We start from the raw sequence: 14,389 nt of genomic DNA, 5'->3' as shown, positions 1-14,389 counted from the left end.
GCGTGGTGTGTGGGATGGGGTGTGCCCACTGGGCCACACAAGGGGTTGGCAATACAGGAAGGAGGCGGAGGTGGGAACAGAATGGGGGTGGGTTGGGAATCAACATTCCATGGTTTCTAAATTCAATCCTGTCCTTCCAGATAATTAGGAAGGCATATTTGTCAAGATAGAAGGATAGAACATATTTTATTTCAGTTTGTTGTCTTAATTTGTAACTTTTACACATTTAGAATATGTTATTTGGCCTCTATTCTTAGTATCATCACAGGCACAGGCTCCCCAAATATTCAGAGATGGGTCTGTGGGGTGTCACATTTCTTATTTCCATCAACAAAAGTGTCACTGTATTGACTGTACATAAACATGTAAGCTATGGAGGTAAATTTATGTAATCGTCTAGAAGCGTCTCAGAAATCGTCTCCAACATGTTTGTCCTAATTTTCTCGATATCTCAGGGGAAAGTATTTCAGCCTAAGATTACCTGGATAATTGACTTCACCTTACATTCCATTTTTGTAACTCTGTGTTAGCAGAGTGTTTTACAGATGAGGCAAATGAATTGCAGAGAGACTTAGTGTGTTTTCCAAAGGCATAGAATTAGCTGCAAAACCAAGACTGAAATTCCAGCTACTTCCCGGTCCAATTCTCTCCGTTGCGTTGGCTCAGAGATCAATCAAGAAGGGTGAAATCCAGGCTACTGTTCTGAGACTTTGGAACAGAGCTAAATACGGTGTGGAATCTGCATTTAAGGGGATGGTCCCATCGGGAACCTTAAAAGGGGACTGTAAATCCATTCTGCCATCACTTACCAGGTACACTGAGGAAACATCTCCTCCTAACTCCCTCCCTTCACCTCTTGGCTTATCTTCACTCTTTAATCCTTTTTCCCTTTGGAAGTGCTGGGAACGTTTCTCAGATCTCTATCCTGGACCCATTCTGGTCCTCATACCACCATGGGGTAGCCGTCATTCAGGTCCTAGAAATTCTCAAATATTCTGGGAAAGTCGACAGCCAGCATACTAGAACCCCAAAGGAGCTATATCCCAGATTACCTAAGTAGTCCGATGTTTTGGTCCTGGTGTTTGCAACACACAAAATGGGCTAAGGCCCAGCATTTCTCTAGTGACATTCTTGACAGTTGGAATTGTCCTTTTCACCCCAAATTATTTATATTATGCTCCGATCAGTAAATTCATCTCCAACATTGCCAGTAAGGCAGCTAATAACATAGGTCATATGCTGTTCCGTAAGTTTTTAGATAGCTGAAAAATTAGAAATCATAAAAAGCACATTTCATCCTTTTTAAAGCATGATCTCAAGTGGCAGTGGTGCTTAAGTTAAAAGACCAGAGGCTTTACTTAACAGACCCAGAAGAGTCCTGGCTACCAGTTCTTCTCTGTGAGACCTTGGACGTGCTACTTAACCTCTCTGAGGCTCAGTGTCCTTATCTGCAATATGGGAGTCATGGTGTCTTAGGGTTTGGAGAAGGAAGGCGTGCAGAGCATGTAGGGAATTGCTTTTCACAGCCCTTGACTCACCATGGACATTCATTAAGTGATACTTATTAGCTCATCACCTCATTGTATTTCCAGGGAAATTCTGAAACAAATGCTGAGCGTATTTGCCTACGACCTGTATTCCTTTGAGGCTAGAGAAGTGTCATGATTTACCAAAACGCATTGCCGGACGGTGACAGTCTTAGGACATTCTCTGCATGCAGTTACTGCAGCGGGATGGACGTTCCTGCTGAGACCTTCTCCACCTGTTTCCGCAGACCTCCATCCTTGCCACAGAGGTTCGTCAAGGGCCATTTTCTCCCTCCGTGCTAAGCTCAGTCACGTGTGCTCCACACCAAAAGTAAATGTAGCCAGGCTCCCACACTGCCTGTTCACATCAACTTGTCCCAGGGTGCCTGCTTGCCAAACAGGAGGCTGGGTGGGATGTGATCTGGGTGCCGCCACCACATGTGTGCAGAGCCACCGATCCCCCTGACTGTGCAATTCAGTGTGGGGACCAGCCCAATGGGCCATCTTTCTTGTCTTTGCAGTGTTTTAAAATTCAGGGTTTTGTTGACCTTCCCTGACCTGACAGTGGCTTAGGATAGGGGTGTCCAGCTTATCTGGGCAGGTTTTAGCAGCTTTAGGTCTCTAGAAGAAAGGTTAAGTGTCTCTATTTTTTCCTTTCAGAAGCCACTGGGCTGCTTATGCAAAATTCCCTGCTTCACCCTAAAACCTTCAAGTGTCCACAGCTGTGCCTTGTCTTACAAACATACCACATAACTCCACGCTCTCTCTCTTTTTCTTAAAATTTTTTAATGTTCATTTACTTGAAAGAGAGGGAGAGAGAGAGAGCGAGCAGGGGAGGGGCAGAAAGAGAGGGAAACACAGAATCCGAAGCAGGCTCCAGGCTCTGAGCTGTCAGCACAGAGCCCGACGCGGGGCTCGAACTCACAGACCACAAGATCATGACCTGAGCCGAAGTCGGACGCTTGACCAACTGAGCCACTCAGGTGCCCCACACTTTCTCTTTTTTTTTTAATAAATTTTCCAACGTTTATTTATTTTTGGGACAGAGAGAGACAGAGCATGAACGGGGGAGGGGCAGAGAGAGAGGGAGACACAGAATCGGAAGCAGGCTCCAGGCTCCGAGCCATCAGCCCAGAGCCTGATGCGGGGCTCGAACTCACGGACGGCGAGATCGTGACCTGGCTGAAGTCGGACGCTTAACCGACTGCGCCACCCAGGCGCCCCCACACTTTCTCTTTTTAAAGGAATGTTTTCTGTCCCCCAAACTGTGGACTGCTCATCGTCCCTGAGCACAGCTCATGCAAATCTGTCTGTGGTCACGCTCTTCTGTAAACTTCATCGGGCCAGGAAACACGTCTTCTTTGCTCATCATTTTAATCCCAGTAATCGGATATCAATATATTATATAAATATCTATTGGATGAATAAATGGCTCTTCTCTCTGGACTAAACCTCTTAGTACATTTATTTATCTAGAACGTATCCCTCCTTTAAGGTGCATTCTGGTCCCTCCTTCTGTGTGAACCGTTCCCTAAATTCTAAGAGTGGCTCCCAATAACCTTCATTTTTTGGATAATCCTCCCCGGTGAGTGTGGGTGGAACCTGTGATCTGTGATCGTGTCGCCTTATATGGCAAAGGGGAGATAATCTGGGGGGGGGGGGATGATCTAATCAGCTTCCAAGCCCGTTGGAAGCAGAGTTTTCTCCAGCTGGCAGCAGACGAAAAGTCAGAGAGATTGAGGTCTGAGCAGGTGCCAAGGCACTGTGGCTCTGAAGGATGACTTTGAAGATGGACGAGGCTGAGGAATAGTGAGGGCCCGCCTGACAACCTCAGAGCTGCGGTCCCCGAGCACTGAATTGTGCCCACCCCGTGAATGCGTGTGGCCGCACACTTTTGTCTGGAGCTCTGTCATATGAGCTTCATCCGACCAGATTTCGCCTTGGGAGACCCTAAGTAGAGAACGGTCTGAATAGTAGTATGTTCCCACCTGGACTTCAGAGTCACCCATCTGTGAGCTCACAACTGGGTGTTGTCTGAAGTCACTAAGTCTGCGGTAATTTGTTACAGAGCAAGCAGAAAACGAATATACCTGCCTACCCATAATTCTCTTTCCAGCTCTCCTCGAACGTCTACTCAATATATCTCCACCGAGCACTTACTCGTAAATACTTTTTAATGCTACTTGTTTTCATGTATATTCCAGTATAAGCTGTCCTCCAAATTAAATTGTAAACTCCAAGGAAACAGAGGTGGGGTCTATATTTCTTTCTAATTGCCACAAATCCACCCGATAAAGTGCTTGATGAACTCATGGCTGTTTTTAAAAGAAACACTGCTTTAAATCTTTGGAAAAGTAAAAGAGCGACCCTCCTAAAAGAAAATAATTAAACTACAAATTGCTGCATCGATTATAAACTATTTTGTGACTCATAAAGTGGTTTGGAAACACCAAAAAATAAAATCCAAAAGGCCCATAATTATTGTTTACCATTTGCAATTTCAGTGATTTCTTTCAATTTTTATTTTAGGGAGAGAGAGAATGGGGGGGAGAGGGGCAGAGGGAGAGACAGAGACTCTTAAGCAAGCTCTATGCTCAGTATGGAGCCTGATGCAGGGCTCGATCCCATGACTCTGGGATCACGACCTCAGCAGAAATCAAGAATCAGATGCTCAGCCAACTGAGCCACCCACACGCCCTTCAGTGACTTTTTTTTAAAGACCTCTAGGATTCTCCGGCTATATGCCAAGATCATACGGGATAAATGAAGATTTCTATAAATTTCATGTATGACATAATCACCAATTTATTACATTTCTTAAACCAGAAATCCATCACTGGTTCACTAAAACAAAGCATTTCTATTTCATATACCTTGTGCGTTGCATAGTTGTGTGTACAGGGCACTAGGATTAGAAAAAGGATGAATAGATTTTGCTTTACTTAGGGAAGTCTTCATGTGAGTCCAGTGAATGGAAACAGTGACAAGGATCCAGTAATGGACAAGTAATGTCATTCTGCTAATTTCATCTTTGGAAAAATCCATCTGCAAATTTGTCAAAATGATTTGAAGATATCCTTGTATTCTATTTAATATTCTACGTGGGCTCTAAGAGCCAACACAGTTCTTTCAACACTCTCTAATTGAGCATTAATAAATTAATAGCCCCCTGGACTGCTGCTCACGTCACCTCACTCTCTGCATGGCAATGCCAGCTGACTCAGACGCAGATTCCGGGAGGTGAGGAACGACTGTTTCGTCCTCGACAGAGATATGAAATAGTACCAAAGATTCATGTATTTAAGAATATATTTTTCTTTCTAATCTCTATCTTTAAGGCAACTCAATTTATTACTTGGCATTTATATTTCCAGAAATCAAGAGATATGGAGCCTGGCAGATTACGTGGGTGCTAAAAGGCTACAGAAGTGCAAAACTTCCTCTGGTGGTTTTTAAGGTCAGTTCGAGAGATAAAGGCGGAGACCCGGGTGGAGAGGAGACAAGGCCAAGTGGTCTCTCAGAAGCCATTAGGAGCTGGGCTGAGGTGGCCTCACATAACGGATCAGTTGTAAACAGGAAAAAACTCACAGAAAACTTCAAATAGAACAAAATGTCCGTATCAGAAACAGATTGAAGTGTGTGAATTTTTTTTTTCAACGTTTATTTATTTTTGGGACAGAGAGAGACAGAGCATGAACGGGGGAGGGGCAGAGAGAGAGGGAGACACAGAATCGGAAACAGGCTCCAGGCTCCGAGCCATCAGCCCAGAGCCTGACGCGGGGCTCGAACTCCCGGACCTCGAGATCGTGACCTGGCTGAAGTCGGACGCTTAACTGACTGCGCCACCCAGGCGCCCCAGAAGTGTGTGAATTTTTAAATAGAAGAAGTCTCTCAAACACTGATGGTTCCTTCAATTCACTAAAGAAAGAAGTCTGTGTAACTTTTAAAATGTCTTTATGTTTAAAAAAATTTTTTAAGTTTATTTATTTTGAGAGAGAGTGAGCGTGAGTGAGAGAGGAGCAGAGAGGGAGAGAGAGAGAGAGAGAGGGAGAGAGAATCAGAGGCAGGCTCTGCACACTGTCAGTGTGGAGCCTGATGGGGGGCTAGATCTCAAACCACAAGATCATGACCTGAGATGAAATCAAGAGTCTGCCGCTTAACCAATAGAGCATCTCACATGCCCCAGTATAACCTGGGGCGTGCTTTTCATCCCTTTCTGCACAGCCTGGGACCATGCTTTTCATCCCTTTCTCTATATTGTGAGTATATTTTTTAAAAGTGTATTTTAAGAGCATGTCTGACACATTGAGGTCTTAGCTGGATATTTACTGGAAATTTCCCAGGATGAAATAACCCTAGAATATAGTGATCATCTTGGGGCACAGAAACCATCTTTGTACTAGCGTGGGGGTGGGGAGAGGGAGAGACAGAGCACACTGGGGCACTGGCTTGGAAAGATAAGTAGTCTTTTTTTTTTTAATGTTTATTTATTTTTGAGAGAGAGAGCTTGAGCGGGGAAGGGGCAGAGAACGAGGGAGACACAGAATCCGAAGGAGGCTCCAGGTTCTGAGCTGTCAGCACAGAGCCCGACGTGGGGCTTGAACTCACAAACTGTGAGATCGTGACCTGAGCCGAAGTCAGACACTTAACCGACTGAGCCACCCAGGCGCCCTGGAAAGATAAGTAGTCTTAGAATATATACCAACGACTGGATACGCTCTACAAGTTTTAACTGCATCACAATAGATTGAAGAATTTGCACACTAAAATTGAATTTTAGGAGTTAACTGGGCAGACTCCGCAGTAAAATGTCTGGATTTGAGCCCAGCTCTGCCCCTTACTAGCTGAGATATCCAGGAAAAGTCATTTAGCTTCTCTGTGCCTCAGTTTCCTCATCTGTTATGTAGAAGCAGTCGTTGTACATTGCTCATAATACTGTGAGGATAAGACAAACTGATGTGTGCTTGAAGAAGGCACTGGCACGTGATAAGTGCTAGTATATTTTTTTAACGTTTATTTATTTATTTTTGAGAGAGAGCAGGAGAGGAGCAGAGAGAGAGAGGGACAGAATCCCAAGCAGGTTCTGTGCCATCAGCACAGAGCCTGATGCGAGGCTCCAACCCACAAACCGTGAGATCGTGACCTGAGCCGAAACCAAGAGTCGGATGCTTAATGGACTGAGCCACCCGGGCGCCCCAAGTGCTAATATTATTATTCTCGTGGTGGTTAGGTGCTGAGACCTTAGACCGAGAAAGTTGGTCTGGGCTTTAATCCCAGCTAAGCCCAACTTGCTGGGTGATCTTAAGCGAGTAATTCAAACCATCTGTTTCGGCATCTGTATCTCCAGAGTGGATGCGATCATTGTACCTACCTCATCGGATTGTTCTGAGAATATAGTAGTTAATACCTATCATGTACAAATAAAAGTGCCACATACCTTGAGACGCCAAAAAATGTAAGCATTTATTCTCTCTAATTAAATTTGGGGTTCCAGATGACATGATGCGAGCTCCCTATTTCATTCTCTGTTTATTCAATGACATTCAAAACTCGGAAATGATGTTGAGGTTGAACCTCTTTCCATACAGTGTGTGTGTCCATGGTAACCTTTCATTAACACTGTTCCCTTGTTTGTTCAGAATGCTGTGCTTCCCTAAGAAACCACTTATGGTGGAGGGGACATGGTATGGACACGGCACAAGTAGATCGGGGCTCGAACCCCCTTATTTACTAAAGAAGTCTGGACAAGAAATACATTTGAAAGTTTCCAGCAAAGGGGGCGCCCGGGTGGTGCAGTCGGTTAAGCGTCCGACTTCAGCCAGGTCACGATCTCGCAGTCCGTGAGTTCGAGCCCCTCGTCCGGCTCTGGGCTGATGGCTCAGAGCCTGGAGCCGGTTTCCGATTCTGTGTCTCCCTCTCTCTCTCTGCCCCTCCCCCATTCATGCTCTGCCTCTCTCTGTCCCAAAAATAAATAAACATTGAATTCAAGCCCCGATCTACTTAGATGCCATGATTTACTCAATAGCTCGATTTCAGTTTTCTTCATCTGTAAAATGGGCCTAACAGAATTTAACTTGCAGAGGGTCGTGAGAATTCAAAGGGAGGTTACTTGTAACGTGGTGGAGGCCTTTGCACCCAGCATTTCAAACAAATAGTCGTGGCCCCTACCCACCGGAAGGCTATCAACGCGTCCCTTTTGGCAAGTTCTTACGTTGGTCCGAGGGAGGGGTGTGGAATTGGGATTTAGGTGGAATTGGGTCACCGAGCATACCTGGGCTTGAAACGAGCCCTTGTCTCCCACTCTTAATGAATGTGCCAACTGCTCCAGGGCCACGAGTGATGCCCCCTCCTCTCTGTTCCCACAGGCCCAGGCACAGCCCTGCATTAGCACAGTGCACTGCAGTGACATCAGCACCACTTGGTGGCAACATCTTCCCCAGACCCTGGGGGGTTCAGTTGGTTAAGCGACCAATTCTTGATTTCAGCTCAGGTCAGGATCTCATGGTTCATGAGTCTGAGTCCCACGTCGGGCTCTGCGCTGACAGCGTGGAGCCTGCTTGAGATTCTCCCTCTTCCTCTACCCCACCCCCACTCACACTCTCTGTCTCTCTCAAAATAAATACATAAAAACTTTAAAAAACAAAACAAAACAAAAAAACCCGATCCCAACAGGGGGCATCATCAAAGGTAGCCAAGGCCGGACAGGTCAGTGCTTATTGGTGGCAAAAGTAAAGGGCAATGTGTATTAAAACTTCAAAATATTCATATTTTACCCATCAAGTGAAAAAAAAAACCAGGCTACAAAATTATAGAGTGTAATCCTAATCTTCTAAAAACAGACATATATATAATATACTGTCCATACATATAGATGCAGGAGTGTGTCCATGTAGAAAGAAAGAGTAGAAATAGAAAGAAATATACAAAAATATTAACTGGGCTTATCTCTGAATAGGTGACAGCACTATGAGGATTTAGCGTTTTCTTTCTTGTGTCTTCGATAATTAAAAGTTGTATCAGAGTTCTATCAGGAGACGAAGGCACATCAATTCTTTAACAGGGGTGGGCAGGGGCCAGCCAGCTGCTGACCGGGCAAATTTTAGTCCAAGTGTCATGGGCATTGCTGTTTTGTTAAAACCTTAACTAGGAAAGTGATGTGTATCTTTAAACATCTCTCTGGCTGCTCTAAGGGGATAAGAATGGACATTAGAAAATTAATTAGGAAGCTATTACAGTAGTCTATTACAGTATGGTGGCTTGGAGTAGGGCAGTGATAATGAACTTGCAAAAGCTGCGTGGACCTGAGATACACCTTTACGGGTGGCAGCTAATGATTTTCTGATGGGTTGGATATGGGACAAGCGGCTTGAGGATGGCTTCTAAGAAGCTAGAAGATGCTGGTACCATTTATTAATATGGATAAGACAAAGAAGGGGGTAGAATACACTTTGGGGATGAAAGTGCTCAATTTGGGCTGTTTTATGTCTGATGTTATCTGTGAGAGATTCAATTTGAAGCTTAGAAGAGATGTCTGGGCCAGAAATAAACTTGGAAGTTTCCAGCATAGCATCTAAGCCACAGGAATAGAGGAGGTCATCTAAAGAGACAATGCAGAGGTTGAAGAAGGTGCCTGGATCAAATCCTGATGAACCCCACTGGTTTGATACAGATGCTAGGGAAGAAGCCTGAAGCAGGGTGGGACGAAACCGGAAGAATGTGGGCTGCTAGGAGCCAGGGGAGAAAAAGTCTAAAACAAAAGGTCGAAATAGTAGCAGCCATTGACTGTGGTTGAAAAGAAAGAAGCAATCGTCTGTGGGTGATGGATTCTTTATACTTCCCGTCTAAATTTGAATTTTCTAAATTCCTAATCACAACAGCACAGTAAAATGTTAAATGAATAGCTTTTATTTCTGAATATCTGATGCTTATGTTTAAAACTTAAAGATTAATTATTGATGGGGGTTTTTTTGTATTTAATTTTAATTTTTTGAATGTTTATTTATTTTTGAGAGAGACAGAGCATGAGCGGGGGAGGGGCAGAGAGAGAGAGGAAGACATAGAATCCAAAGCAGGCTCCAGGCTCTGAGCTGTCAGCACAGAGCCCGACGCGGGGCTTGAACCGACGAGCTGGGAGATCATGACCTGAGCTGACGTAAGACGCTTAACCGACTGAGCCACCCAGGCGCCCCTTGTATTTAATTTTATATGAGGAAATGACTGTTATTTGGGTTTTCATATTTATTTTTTTGTATGAGAAAAATTATATACTAAGAATATAGAGGCATTTAAAAATAACAGTTTAGAATAGTTCAGTTTTATAGAAAACTTGTGATAGTAGAGTTCCCATAAACCCCTGTACCTAGTGTTCCTTATGTTAACATTTTCCATTAGCATAGCATATTTGCTTTAATTAAGAAACCAATATGGACGCATTGCTATTAACTAAAATCTAGAGACATTTAAAAAATCATACTACTATTTGGCTATAGTTTTTCTATGGGTATTTGATCAATTTTAGGTCTTGCAAATGTTATGCTGAAGAATAGTATTCCACTGCCATCTACTGTTCCGCATAAATACATATTCTTTCCATTTTGAGTCAGAGTTTTTTTCATTTATCTATACTTTCATAGCATTTTAGAGTTACAGGTTTCCCTGAAGTGACAGGTCGGGGAGAACTGACAAGATAAGAAAGCGAGTAAAGGGGACAGATGAGGTTGGAGAGGCAAAACGGGCCAGGCCACAGAAGAATTTGTGTGTTACTTTTAGGAATCTCATTCCTGATGGCAGAGGTGATGGGGAATCAGTGAGGGCTGCATCAAGGAGCATGTCGGAGTCAGACCCACATTTAGCTGGATCACTTTAGTCTTCTTGTGGAAGACGGACTAGGGAGAGGGGCGTGTTGAGAACTGGAGGAGGGCACGGCCCTGGCAGTGAGGACAGGGAGAGGGGAGGAGGGATGGAGCTGAGAGTCTGCACTGCAGACTGTCTGGGGGCTGGCAAAACTCTTAAGTTACTGCATTTGAACGGGATCTAAAAGAAAGAGTCCAGGATGATCTTGGAGGTTTAGTTTTGGTGACCAAGATAATAGAGGTGGTACAGGCGCTACAGGGAGAAGAGTACGGGTTGATTAATGTGGTTGAGGGAGAATCCAGGTGGCGCCACTTACTGGAAGTTGGATATAAAATTCAGAAGCGTAGATAGGAAGTGGGTATATTTGCAAGTCATGAGTAATATAGAGATAGGGGTTGAAATCCTCAAAGTGGACGACGTAACACAAAGAAAATGTCTAGAATGAACCGAAGGGTGACACAGGAAAGAATCCCAGAGGATCCAACCTTGGGTGAGGGCAAGGGTCAGAGGAGGACAAGCACATTAGGGAGAAGGGGAAGGGACGGAGGGAGAGATTCATGGTGACCTGGGGAAAGAGAAAGAAAAAGCCAGTCCCTGACAGTTGGTGATTGTCCTGGCAGCCAGTAGCTGGGCCAGGACGATCCAATGTCAAGCATAAGTAATCTCACAGAATGTTAACATCAGACAAGGTCACTGTATCATTACGATAGAACAAAACAAAAACAAGACCGCTCCGTGTTCACATCTGGACACAGAAAAAAACGCACCATGCAACTACAAAATAAGACAGCACTCTTCCTGATATAGCATAACTTAGAACAAAACATGAAACCAATTTGACAATAAATTTCATATATTGAAAAAAAAAGTGAAAAACAAAACAAAACAAAAAACAAAAAAAAAAACTTAGAACGAAACAGCCACATCCCTGAACCCTCTCCAAAATCACCTGGCATCAGCCTAAATCGTTTTTTTTTTTAAGTGTATCTATGTATTTTGAGAGGGAGGGGGGAGGCAGAGAGAGAGGGTGAGAGAAAATCCCAAGCAGTCTCCACACTGTCAGTGCAGAGCTTGATGTGGGGCTCGAACTCACAGAACCGAGAGATCATGACCTGAGCCGAAACCAATGGTCGGATGCTTAACCGACTGAGCCACCCAGGCGCCCCACGCCTAAATCTTTTGACTGAGCTCTCCTAACATCCTCTGAGACACTCCCAGATTTTCCCGTGGTGTGCAGTGTCCTTTGCTGCAGAGTTACTAAATCTAACTTCATTTGACTATAGGTGTGTTCCCGATGATCTGTAGGTACTGGGCTTTAACATCTTTATAGAAGCCCAGAGAGCAGACAGTTTGACAGAGGGAGACATCACAGTATCTAGCGGAACAGAGAGGCTAATGATCGCCACTGAATTTGGCAAATATGGGCTTACTGGTGACCTCTGCGGGAAGAGTTTTAGCAGGATATTGGGGGTAGACGCAGGGGTGTGCTTTTACTAGCGTGAGAGAGATGGTTATGTATATTTCTTCTAAACTCTGTGTTCAGTGACATCAAGGGGGTAGCTGGATATCAGCTTTGGGGGAGTTTTACATGATGGAAATTGGCAGATGATACAAGTTGAGGATTGGGGGGGTTGGTCGGAAAGTTGGTTGTTAAACATTTACTATCACACTACTGGGTAGAATAGACAGGAAGGAATGGGAAGGGAGAGTGGAGAGACAATGAAGAGTTTGCATGAACAGGGGAAGGGGAGAGATGGGACAAACATTAGAGGTGAAACACAGAGTCAGCAAGAAGTGGACTTCAGAGTGCCTGGTTTCCTGTGCCTTGCTCGTTATCACTTTGGTTTACTAGTGAGGTCATGGCAGCTTCTCTGGGACCATGTCATTACAGCTCAGGAAAGAATTGGTAGTGGGTGGGATGTTTCCAAGGGTAAAGAGGAGGGACGAAAGAAGGAAACTTTTGGAGAAATATTTTCCAAATTCTTACAAATGGTTATTGTGAATAGCACTGGCTCTGGTGACGAACGGCTTAGGACGACGTGTGGGTTTGCCACTCGGGGACTGTGCGGTCTTGAGCAAGTTACTTAACTTCTTGGTGCCCCAGTCCTCTGGTCTATATGAAGGTGATGGGAGGACATGCCTCACCAGGTGGGATGTGGAGTACTTTTCCGGCACATAGTAAACTCCCAGCAAATATTAGTTAGCTGCTATGACCATTAGAGAAGATAGTAAAACAACTACATGTTTTTGTTTTTAAATTATATATTCACGCAGTTTTGTTTGTGATATTTATTGCTTTTATAACCATAAAAACCCCAATCGATAAAAATAAAAACCTTTTTCAGATACACTTTACATTGTCAAGTGCTCTGTGATCCCTGTGTTACCCAGCAGGGGGGACTATTTAATTGTCTATTATCCACTATAAGCTATCATTTCACTAATAATGATTAGGATGAATGATTGCATTGTCTGCGAAAACGTAACGATTTACAGTTGGTATTCTTACAAAGAATTTGTTCCTTACAAGCATGCAAAGGCCCCTTTCTAATCTTATTAGAGTGGGAAACCTATGAACATCATCACCATCAACGCTTTTATTGTGGCTTACGATGTGCAGGCACTATTCTGCACGCTTTACATATATTAGCTCTTTTAATACTCATTGCAACACTATGGGGTGAGCATATCCACTTTACAGATGAGGAAACTGAGGCACAAAGAAGCTAAGTGTCCCCATATCACACGGCTAGTATCAGAAAGGATCTGAACCTGAGCTATCTGGTTCCACAATCTGAGAGACATATGTTAGGTACATTACCCAGACAGGGCGGGTTTAGTCTCTTCCAGAAATTCCGAAGAGCTACTCTGCTCTCTTTCACCTCATTAATACTCTTGCCCTCAAATCTATTGGAACAAGAGAAAGAAGGTATATCTAGTCCCAAATCATTTAGAGATATTAAGACCAATGAAACTCTCGTTTTGTCTAAAACCACTTTGCTCCTGATGAGTACTCTATTTGATTTGTAAGAATCTGATGTCTTCCCTCACAAATATACTATAGATACAGCTACTTAAACAAATATTTGCCTAACTTTTGAAAACCCTGAGAACTTATTTTCTTTACACAATCTCCACCGTAGGCAGTTAACTCTTGGCAGAAGCCCTCCCCCCCACCCCCATGCTCTTCTTTCAAAGTGAAAATATTGGCCTCTAAGGAAAATATGTGAATTCGGTTCATGTAAAATTAAGGCTGGGGAAATTTTTTTTCATGTGGTTTCAAACACTAACTTCCTCAGCACTTTTATTTCATGAGTCCTCAACAATTGTCGGAGAGCTGCTTAAGGCAAAATAGTCCTCTGTTTCTATCGAGAGTACCGAAGTGAAACAGAGGACTAAATTTTAAACATTGCCAAGTCTTTTATAACAACTGGGTGGGACGCAGCGGAGATCTGTGGAGGTGAAAGGTAAGATGTGACCCTCGTGGGATGTTTTTCATAATTTGCCCAAGGCCACCGTGGGGCCTGCCACTGGGAATCTGTTTCTCCTCAGTGCCACTCCCGGCTGCCACCCCACCCTCCCTACCACACCCGAGTCATGGTGGTGACAGAAGCAGGGCCGGGACACTGGAGGTGGGATTTTAGGCGCTGGCTGCATGCTGACCTATGGCTTTCATTTGGAGAAACCTCAAAATAGTAAAGGAAAAGAGGAGATTAAGTGGGGCTTCAATAGGGACAGGTTTGTGGTGGAGAGTGGACTGCCGCAGATCGGAACCTGAACCTATCTGGGAAGCCAAGATAAAGCGCTTCCAAGACTGGGGTGGCATCTGTTAAATCCTGTGCGTTCAGACATTAAATGTTTCTTTGAGCTCCCCCTAAGACCCAGACACAGCGCCAGCCACTGTGTTGAATAAAACCTGGCCTCTGCTGGCGAAGAGCTCCAGACCCAGCAGGAAAGGCGAGTACATAAACAGATAAAAGCGAGCCACGGTACAAGGTACAAAGGTGGAG

Source organism: Felis catus, chromosome B2 (genome assembly GCF_018350175.1).
Source record: "Felis catus isolate Fca126 chromosome B2, F.catus_Fca126_mat1.0, whole genome shotgun sequence".
Taxonomy (NCBI): domain Eukaryota; kingdom Metazoa; phylum Chordata; class Mammalia; order Carnivora; family Felidae; genus Felis; species Felis catus.
Note: the sequence above shows the minus strand (reverse complement) of the source record.